Source organism: Sinohyriopsis cumingii, chromosome 11, assembly GCF_028554795.1.
Source record: "Sinohyriopsis cumingii isolate HCF-2022 chromosome 11, ASM2855479v2, whole genome shotgun sequence".
In the NCBI taxonomy this organism is placed as follows: Eukaryota; Metazoa; Mollusca; class Bivalvia; order Unionida; family Unionidae; genus Sinohyriopsis; species Sinohyriopsis cumingii.
Window position 1 is genome coordinate 15144961 of NC_142971.1, and position 6000 is coordinate 15150960.

Sequence of the window (6000 nt, forward strand, 5' to 3'; positions counted from 1 at the left end):
GCTTAAAAATTAACCAGCAACCTTGACCTTAAGGATGAGAGCCTAAACCTGCAGTGCAACATATTTTTTCTAGTAACAATTCATTTATCTTAAATTGTCTCTTAAAATAGAAATCAAAAGGGCAAATGCGACAGAAATCTAAAATATTGACCTGTGACCTTAACCTCAAAGATAGGACCCCTCCATAAATATTTTAAATTCCTTAAAATAATGCATAGTAATAACACACATGACAAATGTTTCAGGCATTTTAATATGGTACTATTAATCAATGTCAAAATGTAGTTTGGGGTGGGTGGGTGAGACTTATTTTAATGATGTAATACACAACCTGCTTTTCAGTTTGATGGAACTGATGATCCCAAAATGGCAAAAGACAAACAGAGACAAGGAATACTTGCCCTCACTGTAGAATTGAATTCTACTCCTGGATGTTATCTGCATGGGCCACTTTTTGAGCAACCACAATCAGACCACAAAAAAAAATGCTTTGGTGAGCCAATGAGCAAAGGTAAAAAGAAGAGAAAGTGGTGTGAGATCATCATAACTTGGCTTTTATCACATCCTCCAGTGATGAATATGTTTGATGTGCCCATGAGGTAGCAATGGCTCAAACCTCATGGACTTCATTTTCATGAATGAAAGGTCCCTCTCAGTAAGTGACAGATCTCTCGATAGTCATTACAATCCACCTCAAACTGGTGGAATCTGAAATATCAGCCGAGCCCTTAAAGGGGAGGAAATAATGCTTCCTACCCTTTCTTCTCCCTTTTGAAGCTGCCAAATATGAATGTAAAGCCCTAAATGAACATAAAATTCAATCTTGATCATCCCCAGCACAAGTATGACTGAGACTGGGGATCTCAGTTGGGAGAGATGCTGGTTTTTTGCTCAAAAAATCTTGTTGGCAAAGCAGAGACAACAGCTCCATTTCTACTGAACCTTAGACAACCTTGCTCTATGGATAGGGAATGAAGATCACTCCTTCATCTCAATGATGCTAACAACATCAATTCATGAGGGCAAGGTTCTCAAGGGAATCTTCACCCAGAGGTTTCTAGGAGGTTTTAAAGAATTTTGAAATTTATAAGGGCCTTTTCAATCATTTAGGACTTTCACTGACCTTGATAAGGACTAGTCACTTCATAATACTTTAAGTTCCATTTTTCTTTTATAACTTTGGTCATGAAATTGTTAAGTTTTATAAAACTTGTTGGTTTTGTTGTTTTTCTGTTACTTAAGTTTGTGGCCATAAAACAAGAGAAAAAAACTCTGTGTAACCCCAAAACTTATTCTAAATAGTCCTTATCATAGGTTACTTCTGTTTCTTTCCATAACTAAATACAGGCATGCACTTTGCATGCACTGTTCCAATTGTATGCAAGGATTAATTTTGAGGAATGGAATCTCTTGACATTCCAGAAGTGCTATCCACAATATAACTCATCAAAGATCTTGATGATATAAGCTTACATGCCAATTCTGTACCGAAAAATCAGAAGTACTGGACAAGTCAGTAATGATAACACAATGATATGTACCAAGTTTTATGGCTATTCAGTGAAAGATGAGAGTAGTTGCATTCACATAATTATGCTATAAATTTCATCCAGCTGTATGTCAAAAAGATCTTTAGGTGATTACTATTACATGAACTAAGTTTTACAATGATCTGTAAATGAAAATGTTTAAAACACTGATGGATAGTTGATGTTAAATGGATCAGATGGAAGAATACTTCTGATATTCTTATTCATGATCCTGTTTGATATCACATATAGCTCCAAATAATCCTTATAATATTATTCTAAATTATCTGTTCCTTATTTATGTACATATTATGTTCAAGAAATTATTGTGGTGATTTCCTTTTTTTAAAGTATTTTCTACTTGTTTCAAATATTACACACCAGCGGAACTATTTCCAAGGGAGATAACTTACCATGTAATCAGCTCCCTAATTGGAGTTGTTTCCCTTAGATAATAAATTGCTACAAGACGATGACTCTACTTTGACACTAATTCTAGTAAGAACATACAAAAACTGTTATTACTGTTAGTAATAAAAACTATATTTGGCAAAAGAGAATTGATACTATGCCACAGACATGGAATGATTGAAAACCATTCAAGGATTGAAATCCCTTCAAGCTAAAAACTGCAAAGATGTGTTGCATTCAAAAGATTGTCATATTCTGCATTCAGCTGCAAGAAGAGAAAAAAGGCAACAATTCTAACAAATCTTGTGAGAAGACTCTAATTTGTCTTTAAATGATTATAACATACACAAAGTTTTATCAGGATCCACTGAAAACTGAAATTAGTTGCATTCATAAGATCCTGTCATACACCACATAAGTCTCCAATTTAAAAAGGGCAATAATTCTAAAAAGATCCCAGTGATTTGTTGACTTGTGAATCTTCAGATGATGACTATAACAAGTACAAAGTTTCATGGGAATGCACTGAAACTGGTGAGACTAGGCATCCTTGGTCATAATTGATAATTTGTGTGTGTGTGTGTGTGTGTGAGTGTTTTGGTTTCATAACATAGCTTTAACAAGTTTTCAGTGATATTGCTATGAGAGCTTTAACAAGTTTTCAGTGATATTGCTATGATGTCTGCATTAACAGTTTATAGTGATGTCCAACACTGAGGCATCATACTGCAGACATGCAACATGATGTCCCACCCAGTCACATTATCCTGACACCAGGCTGACCAGTCCTAACACTAACCTCTTAATGCTGAGCCAAGTGAGACAGCTGCTAGTACAATTGTTTGTAAGTCTTTGGTATGACTTGGCTGGGGTTAAAACCTGCGAACTACCATTTCTGAGGGGGATGCTCTAACCACTTGGCCACCAGAGTGATAATTTATTTGAGCAAAATCAACATTAGAAAAAAATCAATTGCTTTAAGACAAACATCTATAATTGTAACCTTATCTTCAATTAGATCATTGTACTGTTTATAATAGTAAGGAGCATAGTCAAACAGATGCAATAACCTCATTAACATGCATGGCTCTAACTCAGATTGGAATTCATTCAAGATAGTGATGATATAAGCTAATATGCCAAATTTGATGAAATTTGGATCAAATACATGGCTTCGAGAGTGGAAAGAAGGAAATGTTTTACAGTTAGATGACAGACTAGTAGACAGGTACACTGCATCCAGTTGGGAAACAAAACAGACAATTCAGACAAGCGCATCTTCAGATGATGACCACAGAATATACAATGCTGATCCACTGAAAACTCCGAGTCTAATTACATTCACAACATTTTTTCAAACACTGCATTCAGCTTAAAGTAAAAAAGGCAACAGCTCTTGAAGAAATTCTGGGAACAATGTGATTTGTCCGTGTGCATCTTCAGTTTCATAACAATCCATCAAAACTGACTGACTAGTTGCATTCAAATGATTGTGTGACAGATGGATGAAAACAAGGTTCCCTATATGCACCCATCCATATTGTGGGAGGGTGTACAAATTCTATTCACTGACATCATTTTCATATCTGAAATAAATGCTTGTCCATACAAAAGAAAACAGGTTTATCCAGTCTATTCCTATTCAGATTTTTGTTGACTGTATACATCAAGGCTTCACTTATTTGTCAATGTTAATCAATTCATCAAATCTATCCCATTTTCTGTTTACTTTGGTATTTACTGACACTGCAAACACAGTGAACTCAGTCAGCTAAGTTTAAATTACATTTTAGGAACCTTGAGAATTTGTTTTGAAGATTCTGACTAAAAATCAAATGTAGGTTTTATCTTCTCCATTTATCTTTAAACTCAATGTGATCCTAAACATTCCTTCAGTGCTGAAGACAGATAGTAAGTGAGGGCAGAAAGTCAGTTCAGTTAACTGTAGTGGTTATGCCAAAAATTTATCTAGGAAGTGATTTAAACCGAAACTGAATGGATGAATTGAATACACAGCAAAAACACAGTACAGCTGTAGCAAGCTTTATTATAATGGGAAGCTCCTTGACCCCTACATCTTAAATGGTTCTATTCCAAAGTCATGACAACTTGCCTATGTATATCTTGATATCAACACTGACATCTGCATTACTGACTTTTAAGAAAATAAAGAAAAACTCAGTATCAGATATAAAGCCAATTGTTAAATTCATAACTTCAAAACTTTAAAAAGTTAACTTTTCAGAGGTAAAAATGTCTAACAACAGTTTATAAAAGTTCTGCTTGACTAATATGGTAAAGCTTTGTTCATTTTAACACAACGACCTCTGTTCTATACTATCGTCCCCATCAACCTGCTGTATTACATGTTATCTTTTCAAGAATTCCTGACTGACAATGACAATAAATAGTGGTGTTGTAAACAATGTCTATTCAGAATTCTGCCATGATTACATTGTGAATGGGTGTCTGAATTTCAGGAAATTAAGCTTGTAAGCTAATTCAACATTGTGCAGTTTACATTTTGTCTCGTTTCTTTTACAAAATGTTACCAAACTCATTAGGTTAACAAACAAATATTCAGATAAGTTTTTTTTATTTGAATAAACACACAAAAGAATTCTGATTTCAGTGTTTAGTTTACTTTGTTTCAGCTCTATAAAAAATAGTAATAATGTCATTTCTGTGGGTAAATTGGTGTACTGGCAATGGGTAGCACTAAAATCTCATGTACTCCATGACAGTTTAACCTAGGCAGCAGCCAATTAAATTTGCCCAAGTGCTGTTAAATCCACCGAGTAATGTCTGTGTACACAAGGCACATGCTCATGAACTACTTAAGTGCGGAGCAATGATTTGAACAAAACCATAAAAAAACTAGATTTAAGAGTAAACAAGAGTCCCTTGATGGGACTCATGCTCTACTGGCTGAAAAAAATGAATTGCCTGCAAATCAAGATAAGACCTTTTCTTCCTTTTAACTGCTGAATGTTCAACCATCTCAGATAGTCTTTAGTAATAACAAAATTTTCAGATTTAGCTGCTGTAGTGGGAATAATGGAGGTCAGATTGGTACCATTTTCATTTAGAATCAACATCATCAGAGTCTTATGATGGAAACCCCATGTTCATAATACTTTGTGTTTCAGAGGTGTCACAGTAATAAACATTCAAGATGGGTGCCATAGTGGCCATACTGGATATCAGATAGGCACAATTTCCAAAATGTTTCAACTAGACATTATAAAAAGTCTTTTGGTGAAACCACAATGTCAATATCACCAGCCATCTAGAAGTAGTGATAACAACATTTTCAAGATGACTATTATGGTAGCCATATTAAAAGTGTGTGTTGTGTGATGTGATTTGGATTTTTAACATAGCTTTAACAATTTTTCAGTCATATCGCTACTATGTCTGCAGTGTGGCAGTTTATAGTGATGTCTAGCAACAGGCATCGTGCCGCAGACATATAGCATAATGTCCCACCCAGTCACATTATCCAGACACCAGGCCAACCAGTCCTAACACTAACCTCTTAATGCTGAGCGCCAAGCAAGGCAGCTGTTAGTAGCACTTTTGTAAGTCTTTGGTATGACTCGGCCAGGGATTGAACCCATGACCTTCTGCATCCAAGGCGGAAGCTCTAACCACTAGGCCACCAAAGCATTACCATATTAGAAGTCAAATTGGCACCATTTTTATTTAGGAGCAGCTAAAACATGAAGTCTTTCGGTGAAAACCCCATAGTGATATAACCATCCATTCTGGAGAAGTAGCGATAAGGGGCCATCCATTTAGCATGTATGCAAAATTCTGGCAAAGCTTGAACCTGACCCCTCCCTGTACACAGGTATACTTTTTTTTACACCCCACCTGTGTATGTAGGTTGATGCCCCTCCCAATTTTATAGAATGGCCTATATTCAATCCATGCAGAAACGATCAAGGATTAATAATATTAACATGTTTAATAAAACAGATAGTCCTGCCACTGAATGTCTGGTTGCATCAAAGAAATAAGCTGGGTAACTTTAATAAGTCATGTCCGCTAAAATTCA